Genomic DNA, 19,153 nt, shown 5'->3' with positions numbered 1-19,153 from the left:
AAGCTGAATCAGTTTGTTGGAAGCGAGAAGGCAGAGCTTCTTGCATATGAAACTGCCCTCTGGAGCAAGACTGGAGGTAACTGGGCTCTGGCAATGTATTAGAAAGTGACGGCTCACTTAGCAGATCCATGATGGTCTTTGTCATTCCCTTGCTCCTCTTTCTTTCCTCTTAGTCTCATAGATTTGTTGTTGTTATTTTAACAATAAACGCAGGATTTAGTCTCGATAATGGCTAGGGACATTTTAAAGAAAAATTCTTGCTTTTTTCATGAGCAGCTTTCCTTTGAACAGTTTCTACCCACTGCTTCATTGCACAGTCCCACTGGGACACCATGTGGCCATGGAGCAAACTGCAAAATGTGAAGTTCAAGTGCCGGCAGATAAACAGACGCATGAGAGGCCAGTCTGTTGCTCCCCCATCCGCAGTGTAAACCTAATCCATTTCAATCCCAGGCAGATTGACCATGTGGCATAGTCTTAGCACCAGCTCTGCATTGGCCACTTCCAACAGTGGAAGACACTGCACTGACATCTGTAGAGTAGTGCTTGCTAACACAAAGGATGAATTGGGAACACAAAGTGAAGCTGGGCCTATAGGAGGGGTGGCCAAGTTTACCATCCCTCCAAACTGTTTATGATGATCTTCAGAAGTTTGAGAACTGGGGCGTGCCTTCTGGAGGTCTGGGTCCTGTTCCTACTGAAACTCGGAGCCCTGGCAGGTGTGCCCCATGGAGCTGAAACCCCGAGACTCCCCTTCTCTGCTGGGCAGAAGCCCTACTCCACCACCCTGCTGCAAGGCAGAAGTCCCGAGCTCTCCCCACTGGTAGATGAAGAATGGCAGGCTCCGAGAGTCACACTTGAACTGTAAAAGAGCTGCATGTGGCTCATGAGCTGCAGTTTGGCTACACCTGGCCTGTAGAGTCATGTCTCCCATCCCAGTCCCAGAGCACAGCTCTCTCAGTGCAGAGACCTTGAGCTGTGTATTGAGCATGGTGAGAAATAAAATATAGCATTGTCCCCACTCCCAGAAAGTTATTAAAATTATACACAGTAGCTCCCTAGAGTGAATTCTGGAGGAGGACAAGAAATGTACTTTGCCTGTGTTCCTCCTAGGATGCGACACTGCAGCTGGTGACTAAGGCTGATGAAAATTGATTTTTTTTGTTTTATTGCAAAACAATGAGACCCCAAGACTCTATTGTCTCACCACTGGTCAGGCTGAAGCTGGTTACCAGCTTTCAGCATTTTACTTGGTGTGTGTGTGGGGGGGGAGGGGGGAGGGCGGGTTATGTGGAACCTTCACGTTGAACTTTTTCACTGAACTTTTTCAATTCAAACACTGTCTCGAGGCTTTTTCCCATCAAAAGTTGATGGTGCCTCTGCTCAGCATTAACTACAGTTTAATGAAGGGGCTTTTTGACCTGACAACCTGGTATGAAGTTGGCTGCAGACAGGGACTGGAAGAACAGAGTGCACAAGAGCAAGAATAAGGTGTATTCCTATTGCTGTGTATGGCCCTGCACTAGCATAGCAGAGCATGTTGCCGATCCAGCTTTATGATGCACAGGCAGAGCTATGTGGGAGCTCAGGATTGCAAATGCAGGAAGTGGTGTAGGTCAGAATGGAGGTTTCCTGACAAATCCGCCCGGGACGAGAACACCAGGGTATCCTGCAGGGCAGGAGTGAGGGTCACTGGCAGAGATAATGTTTGGGGTAGGGAGAAGTAAAAGAGATCCTAAAATTACGGCAGATGGAATGTTTCATACACCTGTTCACTCTAGGGCTGTGTATGGGAATGTGCCATTCTCACAGGCTGTATGGGTGGCTCCTTTGTATGCAGGACAGAGGGCATGATCTTCAAGGAGACTCAGCTGTGTGTTCTATGTTGGGGGGTGCACTCTGGAGCCAGAGGGTAACTGTGGGGGCAGCATTAACACTCTGCTGCTATGCCCCCTCTTCTGGCTGCATAAGAGCGGCGCTGCTTTAACTGCTCTCATTTCCTTTTCACCCGCGGTGGCTAGGGTCAGAGCTCAGTGTGGTGTCTTCACCTCACATTTTCACTCTGAGATTTGAGGCCTTTTTTTCTATATGGTAGTAATAATAGTACTTTAGGTGAGGCTTAAGTCTTGGCTTGGCATAGAGTAGTTGGCCATCCTATGTGTTACTCTCCCCAGGGTTCAAGAGTTGTCCATCGTGTAAGGGGCGGGGCAGCCTAAGAGCAACCCTCCCCCCCCCACCCCCCCGAGGTGCTTGTAATGCCTCGGTGAGGGACACATTACAGAGATGTGCTCAGTCTGCAAATCCTTCACCACCGGGACTCAGGTGATGAGACTTGCAGCTGCACCTTCCACAGAAAACAGCCATAAATATTGCTCTGCAAGGACGCCCTGGCATAAGGGGCATGCTGGAGATGGAGGGTCTTGGCGTACAGCACTGCAGAGATGGTTGGTTGGGCTGTGGCCCACAGAACAACCTTGGGAAGGTTTTTGTAACTTGCCTGGGCCTTGAGTCAATCTCCAGAGAGCCCAACCCCACCCATCCCCTTGAGCTGCAAATTCTTTGTTCTGATGTTTTGTCAGGTCCATTCTTGAGGCAGGCAATGTAGTCTTAAGCAGTATGTTTGAGCCCCAGGTATTCATAATTCATAAATCCACCAGAGCCTCGCTTGTATAGCATCCAAGCCTATGACCCAGCCAACAATCACTGTATATGGCCTAAAGCCCCAAGAAAAGCAGTGCCCTGAGAATATCCTCCTAAGCCCAGGCCATAAAGCAGTGGTCTCCAACCTTTTTGAACCACAAGATCATTTTTTCAATTTAAGTGCAATGAAAGATCTACCTCAAACCCAAATACCCTTAACCCGCTTCCTTCCCAACCATTCACCACAGCCTTACCTGCTCATTCCATCCCCCTTCCTTCCCCATCCTCACTCACTTTCATCAGGCTGGGATAAGGGGTTGGGGTGCAGGCTCTGGTCTTGAGCCAAGGAGTTTGGAGTGTGGGAGGGGCTCCAGGCTTAGCCAAGGGTTGGGGATTGGGGTTCAGGAGGGGTTTCAGGGTACAAGCTCTGGGAAGGAGTTTGGGTGCAGAGGGAGTCATGTCATGGGCAGGAGGTTGGGTGTAGGAGGTGGTGGTTCAGGGCTGGGACAGTCAAAAACCAAAAACAACATACTTTGCAAGCAGTGAAAGAAGTAACAATAACCTCCATGTATGTGTTGGGTTGGGAGATGAAGGGAAGGAGTGTGTGTGTGTGTGTGTGAGTGAGTGTGAGAGAGAGTGACAGACACCCACAGTGTGTGAGAGTGACAGAGATTTGCATTGCCAATCTCCCTCTGTCCCCTTCTCTCTGTTTGGAGATAGGGTACAGAAGTAGGGGGAAGAGGGACACCTTGACATCAGCGTCCCTTCCTCTTCCTTCTCCCACACCCTACACAGCAAGCAGGAGGCTCCCAAGGGGCAGCTCCAAGGCAGAGAGCAGGAGCAGCATGACAGTAGGTGGAGGGACAACTGAAGTGCCAGTGTTTGATAGCTTCCTGGCCAAACCAGTCAGGATCCCCTGTCAGCGGCTCCAAGGTCTACTGGTAGATCCCGATCTACTGGTTGGTGCCCGCTGCCATAGATCAACACTGATTATGGGTTTTTGTTGGCTTCTGCATTATTTGGCTCTGACAAGCTGCCAAAAATAAGTTGCTTGGTTCAACAACAAGTTTTTTGAAGTTACTGCTTAGAATGTAAGTAGCTGCCAAAGGAAACCAGAGCCCTATTATGGTTGCTCTTGTGGTTCGGTGATCTTCAAAGCTCTCAAGACAATGCGCAGAGACCTAAAATGAAGATTGAAGGTCACCAAATTCCTGGGAGTATTTAGAAGTTGGAGGTCCTGTTCTGGCTTCTCAGATGCATTCAGGACATCCAGAGATGGAAAGAGATAACAGTGTGTTTATACTCCGAAGAGGTCTGGCACTACTGGGCTCAGACACATTTTTCTGTCTGAATAGGTCAAACCATTTAGAAAACTGAGATGCTGTTTGAATCACAGTAATAGTCCAACCAGTCCAATATTGTGTTTGACAAAAACAAAGCTACCCTCCCAGATACTAGTGCGTACACTGATTAAAAGCTATCCCACTAAAAGAAAACACTGCACATACGATTTTCCTCCTGTGGGAAGAGAAACAATCACATGCAACAGGTATTAGTCATGTCATTTTAGTGCATTGCTGGAAGTTGCTCAAATATTATGGTAAGCTATAGAGACTAGAACAAAATAGAGGCCAATGCCAGAGAGGCTTCAGGAGATGGCGCAAGAAACTGTAATGCAGAACTGTAGAAAAATCTGCTCATAAAGTTTCTTTCTCACCTAAGATAGTTAACAGCTGGCTCATGCACGAGCACTTATGTCTCTTACTTGTTTTTCCTGACTTCTGTAGCCATATATGTTCTAATTATCCATGTAAGTGTCCAATCATCTTTTGAACCTTGCTAATATCTTGGCTGCAGTGATAGCTGGTGCCAGTGAGTTACACAGGTTAATTGCATGTTATGTAACAGGATGTGTCCTTTGTCAGTGTTAAATTGGTCGCTTTTTAACATAACCAAATGTCTCGTATATGAGAGGATAAATAGGAGTGCACAGTTTCTCTTCACCACTCATTATTTTATATACTTCTTATTTATCTCCTCACTTAGCTATGAGACCTGTACTTTGCCAATTAAAGGCAGTATTTGACTAAATAGTGAGGAGTGTTTTTCTGCCTCTCTAATGGTGTAGTAATAGAAAATGAAACTCCGGTCATCTGTGCTCACGATACCATCTACATGTTTTGTTAGTCTATAAAGTGCTACCAGATCATTTTTAAGTGTATCCTGTACAGACTAACTCAGCTACCTCGTGAAGCTAACAGAAATGAATTAGTGTAGCTTTCAATCTTTATTTCTTTGTTGTGCTAAGGATCAGACCGGCTACAATGGGTACATGAGGGGGCAGGACCAGATCTGGCAATCACTAGCAGCAGAGGATGTCCTAGTCCGGAAGGTCTCTGCAGTTTTCTCTGCCTTCCCAGTTGCCAGGCTTCACAGACTTCAAGGTCAGAAGGGACCATCATGATAGTCTGCTCTGCCTGCTTGCTCATCGCAGGCCACAGAATTCCACCCCCCCCCCCCCGTTATACACCCCTAACCGAGTTACTGAAGGCCTCAAACCATGATCCGAATACTTCAAGCTATAGAGAATCCACCACTTACTCTAGTTTAAACTGCAGGTAACCTGTATCCTATGCTTCAGAGGAAGGCCCTGACCAGGATCAGGGTTCTCATTGTGCTAAGCACTGTGTAAACACAGAGTTTTTCAGACCCTGTGTTTTTGGAGCCTGATGTGCCGTAACCTAGGAAAAAGAAGGTTTTGACATCCTTGGCCAGGTGGTGCTGTCTTGGAATGTCAGGATTTAAATGCAGCATCTGATTGAAATGGCCAGATCAGAGCGAGGAGCAACGGCAGCCCCTCTTCTCGGCCCCGAGGGGCATTGAAAATATTTTGTTAGTGGCTGGAGGGACCGCACGTTTGGCTTTGACTGCCCTGGCCATCCCTACCTTTTTGGCTAACCTGGGCATTTGTCCCATTTGTTCTTGCCAAATGATTATCCGCTGGTGAGAACAAACTGCACGTTTGTCAAAAGATGAGGCGGGAGCCCGAGCAGGCCAAAGAAGAACGTGCAGAGGTTGGGAGGGGTGAGTGGCAATGCCAGGCCAGCACTGGTGGGAAGGCGAGGGGGAGCAGATGAGCTGGCTGGCTCCCTGCATTGGTGGGCAGCCAGAGGGCTCAGTCTGGCCTCATGCACAGCGGGGAGAGGGGACCTCAGGCTGGTCCCACGTGCGTGTGGGTGGCCTGCTGTGGAGGGGCTTGGAGGACCAGTCCACGTACAGAAGATAGGTTGCAGGGAGGCTCAGAGGCTTGGGCCAGCCTTGTTTGTGGGGGGAGAAGGTGGCCTTGGGTGGACCACTGGGAGGACAGTGGTGGGGGCTGGGGCTAGCCAAGGGGTGTCCTGTTTTCCCTTATGGAAAATACGGACACTCGATTAGTGGCCAAAAAGGGAAGAGAATGAGGGCCATTGCTCACACCTCTGTGTTTCCTGTGCCGGGAGCCCAAGACCGGAATGGCAGGGGGTGTGCTCCTGGGGAAGATAGAGGTGCATTGGCAGGGCTGTGTTTCATATCGTGTTTAAGGAGCTAAGGCCAGATTTCCTCTTGCAATCTGGTCCTTTTACACTGCTGTGAAAGCAAATGTGACTGAAAATTGGCCGTATCTTCCCAGCTGACAATTTCTCCAGTGTGGAGGAATCCTCAGTTTACATGAGAACAAGCATAGTTGGCTCTTACACTCCACCACCCCTAGGCCCAGCGTGGGGCTAAGGACAGGAGGAGGCTGGGCCAGTCCTGGGGCATTCCAGCTATCCTCAGGTAGCCCCCTGGGGCCTGTTACTAGCCTTGCTCTGGAGTTTGCCTGGAGCTGGCCTGGGAATCAGGAAGATGTAACGGGCTCCTTGGAGGTGCCGCATCTCTCAGAAAGCAGGCCCAGAAGAGAGACAGTCTCTGCATACAAATGACCAGACTCACTGAATCCATATGGGAGACTTTACTCTGTGAGAAACCACCACTCCCATTAATTGGTTTGATAGCCCATTTGCTAGTTTCTCCATGTGGCTCTAATGGCCATTGGAAATCCAGGTGCTAGCAAGGAGACCGCATCGCATGTCTGTTGCTAAGGCTGGCCCACCAACATCCACCACTCCAAACTCAGTCCTGTCCTGTAAGCTGAGTTTTTAGCTCCTGAAAACCAAGTAAGCAACAAACTGCCCCACCCTTGATGGCTGCAGCAGCAAGTGCGTGAAGCACAGCACCATGACGACAAAACGTAAAGAACAGTCTGGACATGTGTCAAGGGCACATCAGAATGTGATAGGCACGTTGCTGATGTCAGCAGTACATGCTTGTGCTGTGCTCTGAAGCACAAAGAACATTCTATGTATGCCGACTGTCCACCAAACATGCCACAAGAATAAGCATAGAGGGTTGTGGTTATGATATTATATTTGAGATGATCTTTCCAGTGTAACCTCCAATTTTCAATTGCATGCAGCTTCCCTCCCTCCCCCCCACACACATCCAATTGCCTTTTGGGCTAAAATTTCGCTCACAAAGTATCAATTCATAGGTGAACCTTTGTATGGAGAAGCTTCATATGTTAACTCATCTTTCTAAGTTTTCCAAATGTGTGGTGGTGGGATGGAGCAGGTGTTGTGGAATTCAGGACAGTATCCAGTGATGTAGTTAAGTGAAGGTTTTTTCTTGTTGAGAGTTATTTTTGGCTAGAAATTTAACCAGATGTGTCTGCCTCTAAGAACAGCTGGGCTGCCTGTTTGCTGAACCAAGGGAGAAGGTCTCAGGGAGGTAGCTGTGCTAGTCTGTAACTTTAAAAACAAGTGGTCCAGTGGCATAGAGATGTTAAATTTTGATTACCTAATCGAATAGTTGATGGAATTTCCATCAATAGTCGATTAAGGACTAATACAGCATTCTGCCTTTGAAATGTACAAGAGCCCCTGCTGGGCTGAGTCCCCTGCTGGCCTCAGGCTCCTTGCAGTAATTCCTCTTTGAAATGTACAAGAGCCCCAAAGGGGACTCTTGTACATTTCAAAGTTGGAACGCTGCCGCTGCGCACCTACCACAGAGCTGGAGCTGGGGAGAACCAGCTTTTAAGCCCGCTCCACCCAGCATCCCCTTCTCTTCCCCTCCGCTGCCTCTTTCTGATAGAGGCAGCAATGGGGGTGGGGTAGGGAGGGAAGCGATCAGTTGACTGATGTCGACAATCCAATAAGCTTTTACTCATTGGCTAGTCGACTAGTCAGTTGGTCGCTTACATCCCTACTGTGGCACCTTAGAGACTGACAAAAATATATAGAGTCATGAGATTTTGTGGGTAAAACCTACTGCATCAGATGCGTTAGAGTGGAAATAACAGAAATCAAGATATACATGTAAAACAGCAGAAGCACCTGTCAATTGTAGGACCCATATTAATGAGGCTAGCTAAGTGGGCTGGATGTGTCCCATTTGTAGCTTTTGATGTGAAAATGTGAATATTTAAGGCAGGAGAAATTGGCTTTGTAATGCACCCATCAGTTAATGTCTTTATTCAAGCCCTGGGTAACAGTGTCAAATTTGTATATGAATTCCAGTTCTGCAGTCTCTCTGTAATTGGCTAATGAAATTCCTTTGTAGAAGAATAGTTACAATTAAATTCATGACTGAATGACCAGGGAGGTTAAAATGTTCCCCTGCAGGTTTCTGTGTTACCATTTCTGATGTCTGGTTTGTGTCCATTTTATCCAGTTTAGCCAACATACATGGCAGTGGGGCATTGCTGGCACTTGATGGCATATCTCACATTAGAGAATATGCAGGTATAGGAGCCCCTGGTGTTGTGGCTTATATGGTTAGGTCCTGTGATGGTGTTGCTTGTACAGATGTATGGACAGAGTTGGCGGCAGGATTTACTGCAGGTGTGGGTTGCTGATGTGTGGCTTCTGGAAAAGAATTGCTTCAGGTTGGGAGGTTGTCTGAGGATTGGCCTGTCTCCCAAGGCCTGGGAGAGTGAAGGGTCATTTTCAAGGATAGGTTGTAAATTGTCAATGATGTGCTGGAGGCTATTGGTGGTGATCAGTGGTGTTTTGTTATCTTCCTTGTTGGGCCTATCTTGAAGTAGTTGACTGCTGGGTACTCATCTGGATCTGTCAGTCTGTTTCCTCATTCTCCAGGTGGGTTTTCCCTGTAAGCTGTAGTTCTACACGAGGTCTTTAAGCAAAAATGTGATGTCCGACCAACTCCTTTTCTTTGGGAGGGGGCGTCATTGTGTTGCGGGGGAGGGAGACCTCAGCTGCCAACTTGCTCTGAACTTTTGTGACTTATCGTCTCCTGGTGCTTCTACCTCCAGGGTCGGGGTAAGGTACTCTCTCAGAGATGCCAGCCAATAGCTGCCTCAACTAATATCCCCGTTCAGGCAAATTTAAATCAAAGAGGTTTTATTGGCAACTGTACAGAAATGGAGCAGGGGTGGAGGAAGATGGTGAGGGGGCTAGATCATCGGCTTCCATTGTGCTTTTCCGGTATACGGTTGTGGTAATACAGTGATGAATCAGGTCCTGAGTCTCAAGGCCTCAAAGCTGGTATGATACCCATGTCAAGGTCAGTCAGGTATAAGGAAGTGTCAGTTACGCCAACCTGAAGATACAAGTTACTTGCAGAGTTGAGGGAATTCAAGTGCAGGTGATGCGGGAAGATCCAGAACTACCTGAGACAGTGTGGAAGACAGGAGGTGCTTGAATGGCACAAAGCAATCTAGATAAGCTGCCTGTGTCATGTACTTCTACCATTCTGTTGTGCAGTGGAGTATGGTGCATGGCATGGAGATGCAGACAGCAGACTACATTGAAACTCTTTAAGCTATTCCATTGGCATTTAGAGTGGGAATATTCTGGGGATAAATTTCAGAGACTGATGATCTGCCAGCCTCGTAAGCTCTTATTCCAACAAGATTTCTTGCAGCTAGAAAATTGGATCTGCAACTACGTGATTTCTGAACAAGGGCATGGTCTCTTCCTCTCCTCCTCCCCCTCATAGTATCAAAGTGGAGATATCTTTTTGGAACTAAAACTAACCAGATGCTCAGGGCAGCCACGCTGGCTTTACCGTTATTTTAGAGATGGCTGCTGCTCTTCTATACCTTTTTAAGGTGAGTTCTTTAAGGTGGACTGTTCTTTTATGCAAAACCACAATCCAATACCAGCCCATAACTGTACGTACCTGCAAGAATACTGTTGCTTGTAGGAGCAAGGGTAGCCTTACAGAACATGTGGGCTCAAGCAGAGAAGGTGCCAAGTGACCACATCAAAACAGCAAGCCTCCCTTCCTACTATGCTGTTTTAAGAGGGACACTGGATTGAGAGCTCCTCCTTCCTCTCTCTTCCCCGCCCCCCCCTGCACTTCAACCCAGTTGCAGCAGGGAACTGGAAGATGTCTCCTTCTGGGACAGTTGCTATGGTGTATAGTTTCTCCCCTGCATGCTTCACGTATAGTTCTAGGGATCAGCTATCTTATTATGATTTCTTATAAGCTACTGTAGAGTCCTGGGAGTCAGGGATCCTGGGTTTTATTCCTAATTCTGCTATTCATTTGCTGTGTGACATCGGGCAAGTGAGTTTGACCTTTCTGTGCTTCACTGGACACTAGTGGTATCTGAAATTGAGTAGGGGGGGGGGGGGGAGGAAGAGAGACTTACCATTTTCTTGCATTTGGGTCCCTCTTCTTTTTTTTCCATCAGCTGCTTTCTTTTTAGTCTTGCTCATTACAGGAATCGCATTAAAACTTTGCTAGCTCTGTCCTAGCCCTCTGGAAGCATAATTAGTGCTAATTGACATGAACTTATTGAAAATAGAATTTCTCAAATGAATTTAATATTTTTGATGAGATTACAAATTTGTTTGATAATTGTGTTGATGTAATATACTTAGATTTCTATAAGGCATTTGACTTGACACTAAATGACACTTTGATTAAAAAACTAGAACAATACAAAATCACATGGCATACTTTAAATGGATTTAAACTGAGACACCTTACAATTTCAGAAGGTTGGGTGGTTTTTTTTTTTTTTGAGGTGGGGGTTGTTTAGTGGGATCCTGCAGGTTCTTGGTCCTCTGCTATTTAATATTTTTATCCAAGATCTGAAGAACACATACAATCACCAATGGATAAAGTTTGCAGATTGGAGGAATGGTATGTAATGAAGAGGGTAGGTCCTTGATACTGAACAATCTACAGTATATTGTTTAATAAACTGGATGCAAGCAAACAATGTATGTTTCAATACAGCCAAAGTCAAACATCTTGGAACAAAGAATGCAGGCCATGTTTAACTTTTCTGTTCTTATTCATTCATAGCATCTTTCATCCAAATGTGTAAAAGCTCAGTGACACTTTTTATGCACCCCCTCACCCTTCTTTTTTTTTTTTTTTTATGGTTGCCCAAAATGAACATTTGGGTTGACCAATACAATTCATGTGTTCAGGTCAATTTTGGACACTTGTATTGGTTTAAAAAAGTAGACCCGTTGAAATATTTTGTTTTGGAAATGCCAAAACAAACCATCTTTCTGAAACAAAAAAGGCAAAATGTGTTCACTTGGGAATTTCTCTCAATTTCAAGTTAAAATGTTTAAAAATGTTAAACCTCAAAAACAAATATAACAATTTTGGAATCCTTTTGTTTTGGGTTGACCTTAAAAAGAAGCTTTGTTTTTCAGACCTGCCCCCTGAATTGAGTATTCAGTTACTTGGACAGCACTAATGCCAAACACTTTCCACATTAATGATTTAAAACTTTCAGTAACTCAATTAGGGATGTATTATTATCCTTAGTTTACAGATGGGGTAACTGAGGCACATGGTGGCTACATGACTTACCTGAGTTAGTAGCAGAAGTAGGAACAGAATAAAGAGCCGTTACTTGGTTCTTTTGCTCTGACAGCAATTCCTGCACCAATATAAATGAGTGTGTGTCTGGAGCAACTACATTTTTGCTTCTGATTCTAGTTTTTAAGTCCTGTGAGATTGTGAGGACAGGAGTGGCATTGGGGCATGGAGAGTTAGTACTGCGAACATAAACTAGTAATATGAATTAGCTGCTCAAAAAAACCCAACCAAACAGAAAACCTTGCCTCTACATTCAAGACACTTTTATCCCATAGAAATATATAAGTTGCCCTACAGATCAAACTATGGATCATCTAAGTCAGAATAATTTCACCAGCAGCAATTCTGTACATAGAGCTTCAAAGCCGAACCTGCCCATGGTTTTCCCTACTCCCAAAAACCAGCCACCAAGTGAATACACAAAAACCAAAATCTCCAAAAAACTGTTGTTGGTATTTCCAAGCCTTTTGAGCCATATTAATATTTGAAACCAAGCGTTTCCCAAATTCCATGTCCAAGAAAGTAGAGTAATTTTAAATGAGTTGTGCATAAGTACCTTTGAGTGCTAATCTAAAGCTGTTGGGATGTTTGCTTATGGCAGTTGTATACAGCCATGTAAACGTATTTCTATCTTTCCTAACCTGGACAGATTCCTTCCTCTTTACTGAGATGAGACAGCAATATTACCACTCAGTCCTGGGCTCCTGTACATTGATCAAAGAATAGGCATGACCTTGGCCCTTCTGGGACCATCTTCCCTTAGGGCATGTCTACACTGCAAGGCAAAAGTCAAATTAAGATATGCAACTTCAGCTATATCAATTGCGTAGATGAAGTCAAAATAGCTTAATTCGGCTTTTGGCGCTGTTTACGCTATGGGAAGTCGAAGGAAGAACACTCTTCCTTTGACTTCCCTTACTCCTTGTGAAATGGGGGTTACCAGGAGTCGGAGTAAAAATTCCTCCAGCTCAACATTATTTTGAAATAATGGCATGCTGTGTAGACACACTCTGTTATTTCGAAATAACATCAGTTTATTCCACATGGGATTAATTAGGAATAATGAAACTGCTTCAAATTCACATAGTACGTTATTCTGGATTAATTTTTGCAAGTAGATAAATATGTAGAACTGCATGAATAGTCTGCAAGCTGTACTGACCCCCTCCCCTCCCCAAAAAAAGATGCTAAACCAAAAAGTAGAAAACTAATTCATTCCAGGTCAAATGATTTTTTTTATTTGACTAAAAAGGAAATGTTTAGGTTTTGAAGTTTGCTAACTTAAATAAAATTGAAGTACATTTTGAAACAATTGCTTTGAATAAAAAATTGAAATATTTTGTCGTGATGTTTTCAAAATTATTTTTTTATAGATACAATTTTTGAACATGACTTCCTGCAAGTTTCAGATGACTCAAATCTAGATTTTTCTGTGTGTGGGGGGGCAAGAAATTCTAGCTGAAAAATTTCACCTGTTTCTAATTAGGAGCATAAGAATGGTATTTTTGACACTTTTAAAAAGTCACCTCTCTAAGCTTATTTGGCGATTTTTATTTTGCAATTGAAGAATTAGCACCATCCAAAATATCCTTTTTCTTTCCCTAAAGTAGATTCATTTTATGGGTGACACAGCCAACATTATTATTTTTTTAACACTTATCTTTTCCCTGTTACTAATAAATTATATTATTAAAGCTTGAAAAGTTTTAATATATAATTTACTTTTCATCACAAACTTCTATGGTTTGTGTTCTGATTATTTACTTTTTGCATTTCTCACTTAGGTTGGACTATAAAGCTAGATTGGTTGATGTTACTTTCTGTTTATGATCATTTCTCCTTCAGCTCATTCTGTACTCTGCCAGATCCATTTACTTGAATTACAAAAGCAAAGATGGGTGACTGCACTTAGAGGGAAAGAGAGAGAGGAAGTGATCTGCCCCAGATGTGGCTTGTGAATTTGGCTCTAGTAATACTTGATGGCTGTGTCCTACACTGGCACCCTTTTCCGGAAAAGGGATGCTAATGAGACAAGTCGGAATTGCAAATGCCGTGGGGGATTTAAATATCCCCCGCGGCATTTGCATGAACATGGCTGCCGCTTTTTTCCGGCTCGGGGCTTTGCCGGAGAAAAGCGCCAGTCTAGACGGGATCTTTCGGAAAATAAAGCCTTTTCCAGAAGATCCCTTATTCCTGATTTTAAGAGGAATAAGGGATCTTCCGGAAAAGGCTTTATTTTCCGAAAGATCCCATCTAGACTGGCGCTTTTCTCCGGCAAAGCCCCGAGCCGGAAAAAAGTGGCAGCCATGTTCATGCAAATGCCGTGGGGGATATTTAAATCCCCCGCGGCATTTGCAATTCCGACTTGTCTCATTAGCATCCCTTTTCCGGAAAAGGATGCCAATGTAGACACAGCTGATTACTATATAGGGAGTTTGAGGATTAATTAGGGCCAAATTCAATCCTAAATACAAGGGTACAATTCTCGCTATAGGGGCCTGGTGCTGCTGGGGAAAGGGGAGAAACATACAATATTTGGTAGGGGTTTTCAGAACCCCAGCAGGGGAGCAATTTAACTATTTCATTTCAGTTGGTGTAAGGAATACATTGATAGGAACACAGCAATTCTGTCTGATCAAGGATTAAATGCAAGCAAGCATTCTTTTGTCTACTGTTACAGTTTATTTGATTTTAAGTACACACAGACATGAGAAATAGGTTTAGAAGATCCCAGATATTTACCTAACATCTGCAACAGTATTGAGTAATTAACAGCAAGTTCCCGTGGCCAGTTGCTCACCTGCTGGGGATATAGGGTGTCAGGAAAAACATCAGGATGGCTTCAGAGGACTGCTCTGAAGTCTAGTCTATTGGCTAATCTTTTATAACTAACTTCTAGAAAACACATAGGTCATAATGACTCGTACTGGATCACCTTTTTTCTAACTTTCAATACACTTTTCCTATCTGAGGCATAAGGATTCAAGGTTTCCAACCACCAAGATTTTCAATCGGTTGCCTATTTGCATGGGCAGCCAGTGACCTGGCCGCCCAGGGAGTCTAGCCCTTGACACTCCCACTTCTACCTCCTCACCCCCACAGGAGCCCAAAATGCACTTATTGTGGCCCACCACCCCAGCACTGCATGGCTGAGAGCAGGGAGGCAAGTCCCCAGCCCTGGTGTGCTGCAGCTTCAGCACCCACAGCTTCTCAGTGGCACGATCACGGCACCCAGAGCTCCAGGCCCCAAAGCCCTGGACTGGCAACATGTCCAACCTCGACTCCCTGTGGGAAGTACTCTGGCCTGGGAGAGGGGCCACCATAGGCTGTTTGGGTATGCTTAGCCTGCCCCTGCCTACAATACCGGCTGCCCATGCTATTCTATCCATAGTATATTAACCCATAAAGGAGTCAGACAGATTCCAGTTCTGTGTCTGTCGGTGTCCTGCTGAGACATGGAGACCTTGGCATGAGCTGGCAACGAGTCTCCCAACATCACCGCATCTATTTAAGGAGAGATTTTAAGTTAGTATAAATAAGGTAAAATGTCACACACATGGAGAAGCACTGTAGGCATTTCTGTAAACTCTGATCTCATTGTATAAGCCTTCAAAACAGGCCAGAACTAGAGCCAATACTGGTTCAGTATGGAAAGGAGTATGCACGCCCACACATGCGCAGACATTTTACCTTTTGTTTCATGTTAGAAGGAATCCACAACATCAAACCAAAACAGATGTAAGTTTGAAACGGTCTGGAAATGGGGGATTTTACTTGGTTCTCTTGGAAAGCCGTGGAACCAACTCCGGCATGCTTGAAAGTTCTATAGCTCTTCCTGTGTACCTCAGGGCTCTTTCATAACAACACTGTGCTTGTCAGCATGGGTCCATGGCACTAAATGTGCATGGCCACGGTACATGGCTTTATTCCTGGCATTTAAAAGTGCCACAAAGTTATTACTGATCTGGAACAGCCAGAGTAATCCTGGATGACCACAAGGCTGCCACCTGTCTGTGGCCGGGCAACGTCTCTTCCTGACCATAAGTCCATTCTTCAAGGTTCTGTGTGCAGGGACTTGATCGCTAAATGACCATGCTAAACAATCGGAAAGTTCCAGCTGGCAGTGACCAATGGGGACTTCAACCCTCTTGAGGCAAGTTCTCAGTAATACACCCCTATTGCTGATAAAAATCAGTCAAAAATGCCCGTCAGTCGCAGATCACACGGCATGTGAAATGTCTCCCATCTCCTCCTACCACTTGGCGTAAGACCCAGACTGTCCTGAAGAAGCAGGGTGCCCTCTCATCAGAGCCAGGATAGGAGGGTTTCTTGGTCAAGTCTGGGGTCTGATTCTGACTTTATAAACTACCTGCAACAAAATCATTTTACCAATCATTGTTTTCCACTCACATTTTTCATTAACCTCTCTTGCGCACACTCATTGCATGATTTTGAACTCCTTTATATTTAAAAAAATGGTGATCCACATTTACAAAAAAAACACCCCACCCCCAAATTCCTGTGTATGGCCCTGTCTTGGGTCCCTCCTCATCCCCTAGAGCTGAAGGTGAAGACACGGTTCATTTTTTCCCCATCTGGGCTGAATGCATCTCAGCATCTTCTCTTAGATGAGTGTGAGGAAGGTCTTCTGAGTCAGCAGAGAACAGTGTGTGTATTTGGGTCCTCATTCTTTCCAGCTGCTTGCTGAGAGCACATTTCAGGTTCCTCTGAAGTGTGAAAGTGTCTCTCAGTAATCACCCCCCTTTTTTTCTTTCACTAGCTACTATGTGGGCACCCATCAATTCCTGCAGGCGTGTGTGTCCATTTCATGCCCCATTCAATCCCACTGCCTCATCCTGGGGTTCCCAGCTAACTGGGAGGGTATGTTCTATGCCCCCCCCCCCCTTGGAACAGAGGGGGAAGGATGGTGGAAACTTGAGCAGCTGTTAGAATTTAAGATGAGCCTGGCCTCAACCTGTGGGCAGGAATCCTGCCTATACTCGGAGGAAGTTTGGATCTGAATAATAACTAGCCTTTGGGCTTGTCTCTGGTTTAAAATGATTGAAGGGGAAAAAAACCTTCTGGCTTTGTTTTGTAGAAACAAACTCTGAAAATTCAGGTGCCGCCTCATGTCCCGCAGAAGGTTCCCTCCAACAGCAGCAGGAAGGACTGCAGATCCTCACACCGTGCCACATGCAGCTCAGCAGAGGCCAGGGTGGCATCCACCATCAATGTGGGAGCTCAGGAGGAGTCTGATGATGGTTGTGACTATTTCAACATCCTGTGACACACAAGCCAGAGCAGCAGGAGCACAGTGGTACAAACGGGGTAGCAGAGTGGGGAGGAGGGAGTTTTGGTTTTGGGGAGGCATAGCATTCCTGCATCATTCCTTTTGTCGAAAACTTGCTGCTTCCTCTTTTCAAGTCCTGTAAAATGGTCTGGAGGTTGGCTGGTCAAGCGGAAGGGGAAGTGTAGTGGTGGGAGTGAGAAGCACAGAGCATTCTTGTAGACAGACTCAGGATATTTGCCCCGGATGAATCAAGATATTGGGAAGGGCCTTCACCTTCTAGAGTTTTGCTCAAAATCCATCCATACTGTAGCAATGAGGAGTTGTTACTAACTGAAGGGCGGCATGGAGGTCTCAGGGTAGTTTCCTAAGGGTGCCGGTGAAAACTGGTTCAGTGGAGAAGCAAGGTGATGACTGAGCCATGCATATTGACTTCTCTTATTTCTGGAGATGGTCTCTTGAGTTGAAGAACAGTAATTGGGGGGGGGGGGGAAGGGGGAGAATAGGTGTGGGAATGGTGCCAGCCCAGTGGCTGCGGCTTGGGCTAGACTTGATCTCAGGGATAACTAGAGGACTTGAATCTCCAGAACTGTCAGTGCAGCACCATTCACTAGCAACAGAATTTAAGCATGAAAACGGCCATGGGGCAGCCAATTGACACTCACATTGTATATGGGACCTGCTAGATGTTGGAAGCAGCCTTTTGATCCCACTAGACCCTGGTGGTTAATGACATGCCTTAGTGTTGCAATCCTCCAGCTGAGAACCACTGGGATACATCCCTGGATTACCAATGTGGCCTTGGGGTGCAGATTTGGTGAGTTTCCCTTGTTTTGAGAAGTGCATCTCCTGGCTGTAGAAAGAGAAAATCATTCTAGATTCCCAATAAAATGCTCTTTCAACCCCCAGTATGGAAATGACTGTGCACTGTGTGTCTGTGTACTCTCATCTTCTAGCAATAGCATGGCTTCTGCCCTGAATTAAGTGCTTTGGAGGTGAACCTGTGGTCCTGTTGTGTCACAGGGAGGTTTGTTCTTAATTTCAGTGGGACCAGGAGTTGGTCAGGGATATGCAAGAAAAATAAAAACTAGCAATTGAGTTTGGGGAGGGATTTTAAAGTATCATTTGACCAAAAAGCTTCTATTTTTAAGAAGCCTGTTTTTGCCATGTTTTGTGATATGCTTCCAATCAGTGATTTCTCTGCTGTGTCACGGGCCTCTGGAGAAGCTTAGCCCCTGAGTCAAATGTTGCACTGTAGTCATACAGTGTTGCCAATGTGGTTCTGTCCTCTTATCTGCAGGATAGTGTTCTTACATGCACACTTGAGTGTTCTAGGAGGGAAATAAATCCACAAAGACACCTGCCAAGCTTTTTACTTTTTTTTACTTATTCCTTCATATTCAAACTTCACAAACAGTGTGAACTTGTACAATACCTCAGAAAGTGAAACTTACAAAAAAAGTGCTGGTAACATTAAAAAAAACCCAAAAACAAACAAACAAAAAAACAAAAAAACAAACATCATTCTTAGCAACATCAATTACTCTTCCACACAAAACAGAAACCTTGTAAAATTTATTTCCGTATTTTTAAGGCGTAATACTTCCGTATAAAGTATATGCAAGAGATAAAACTTCACAGTATTCCAAAATGTCACAATAATAATAATAATAATAATATAGTATAATGAAGCGCTACAGTTAATTTTCTTTTTTTCTTTTTTTTCTGTTTTAAATAACAAATACAAGTCACAGGTAAATATACGTGAGAAAAATACGAGGCTAATATTAAATGGCAGGTAAGGATACTCTCACTGTAAGAAAAAACTGGCAGGATGTGTGTATTTATTCTATATTTTAAAGCACTTGATAGAAAAGGCGTATGCAAGGGTATTTTTAAACAATTTTCTGGTTGCTTGTTTAATAACTGACATACCATTTACAGCATATAATAAGAGAAACAAAAGGAACTCATAGCCCCTCAAAACTTTTGACCTGCTCTTCATATCTTCACATACCATGTCTCTGGAGATGTCTGTGTAGCAGTGTGTGTGTGAGTGTATAGAAACTCAAAGAGCCACAACAACACACATTAGTAGAGGCAAAGGCCTGTCTCCTGAGGCGCAGCTTTGCTTGCTGGGGACCAAATCATGAAGTCTTTATTCTGGCATAACTGCCACTGAAAGCAGGGGGATGGGGGCTGCCTGCCCAAAGACTTCAGGATTTAGGCCTGAATGCAGTTTCCCATTCGCTCAGCTTTGAATGATTGTTGGGAGTTTCTTTGTTCCCAATAAGGAAATGTCCCCTTCATTCATCCGAAAAGGGCAGGGACAGGTTAAGAAAT

At 44.8% G+C, this 19,153-nt stretch overlaps 1 long non-coding RNA gene across 1 annotated transcript in view; it reads left to right on the top strand.

The window, feature by feature from the left end:
- The window catches only part of LOC142819417 (uncharacterized), a 43,862-nt gene extending 27,114 nt beyond the window's left edge, over positions 1-16,748 (top strand). The window contains exon 3 of the long non-coding RNA XR_012897300.1: positions 16,622-16,748. This is a non-coding gene — a long non-coding RNA (uncharacterized LOC142819417). The remainder of the gene's footprint in view (positions 1-16,621) is intronic.
- Positions 16,749-19,153: the final 2,405 nt, after the last annotated feature.

This window comes from Pelodiscus sinensis, chromosome 1 (assembly GCF_049634645.1).
Source record: "Pelodiscus sinensis isolate JC-2024 chromosome 1, ASM4963464v1, whole genome shotgun sequence".
NCBI classification, from domain to species: domain Eukaryota; kingdom Metazoa; phylum Chordata; order Testudines; family Trionychidae; genus Pelodiscus; species Pelodiscus sinensis.
Note: the sequence above shows the minus strand (reverse complement) of the source record. Positions and strands in the feature narration are given on the sequence as shown.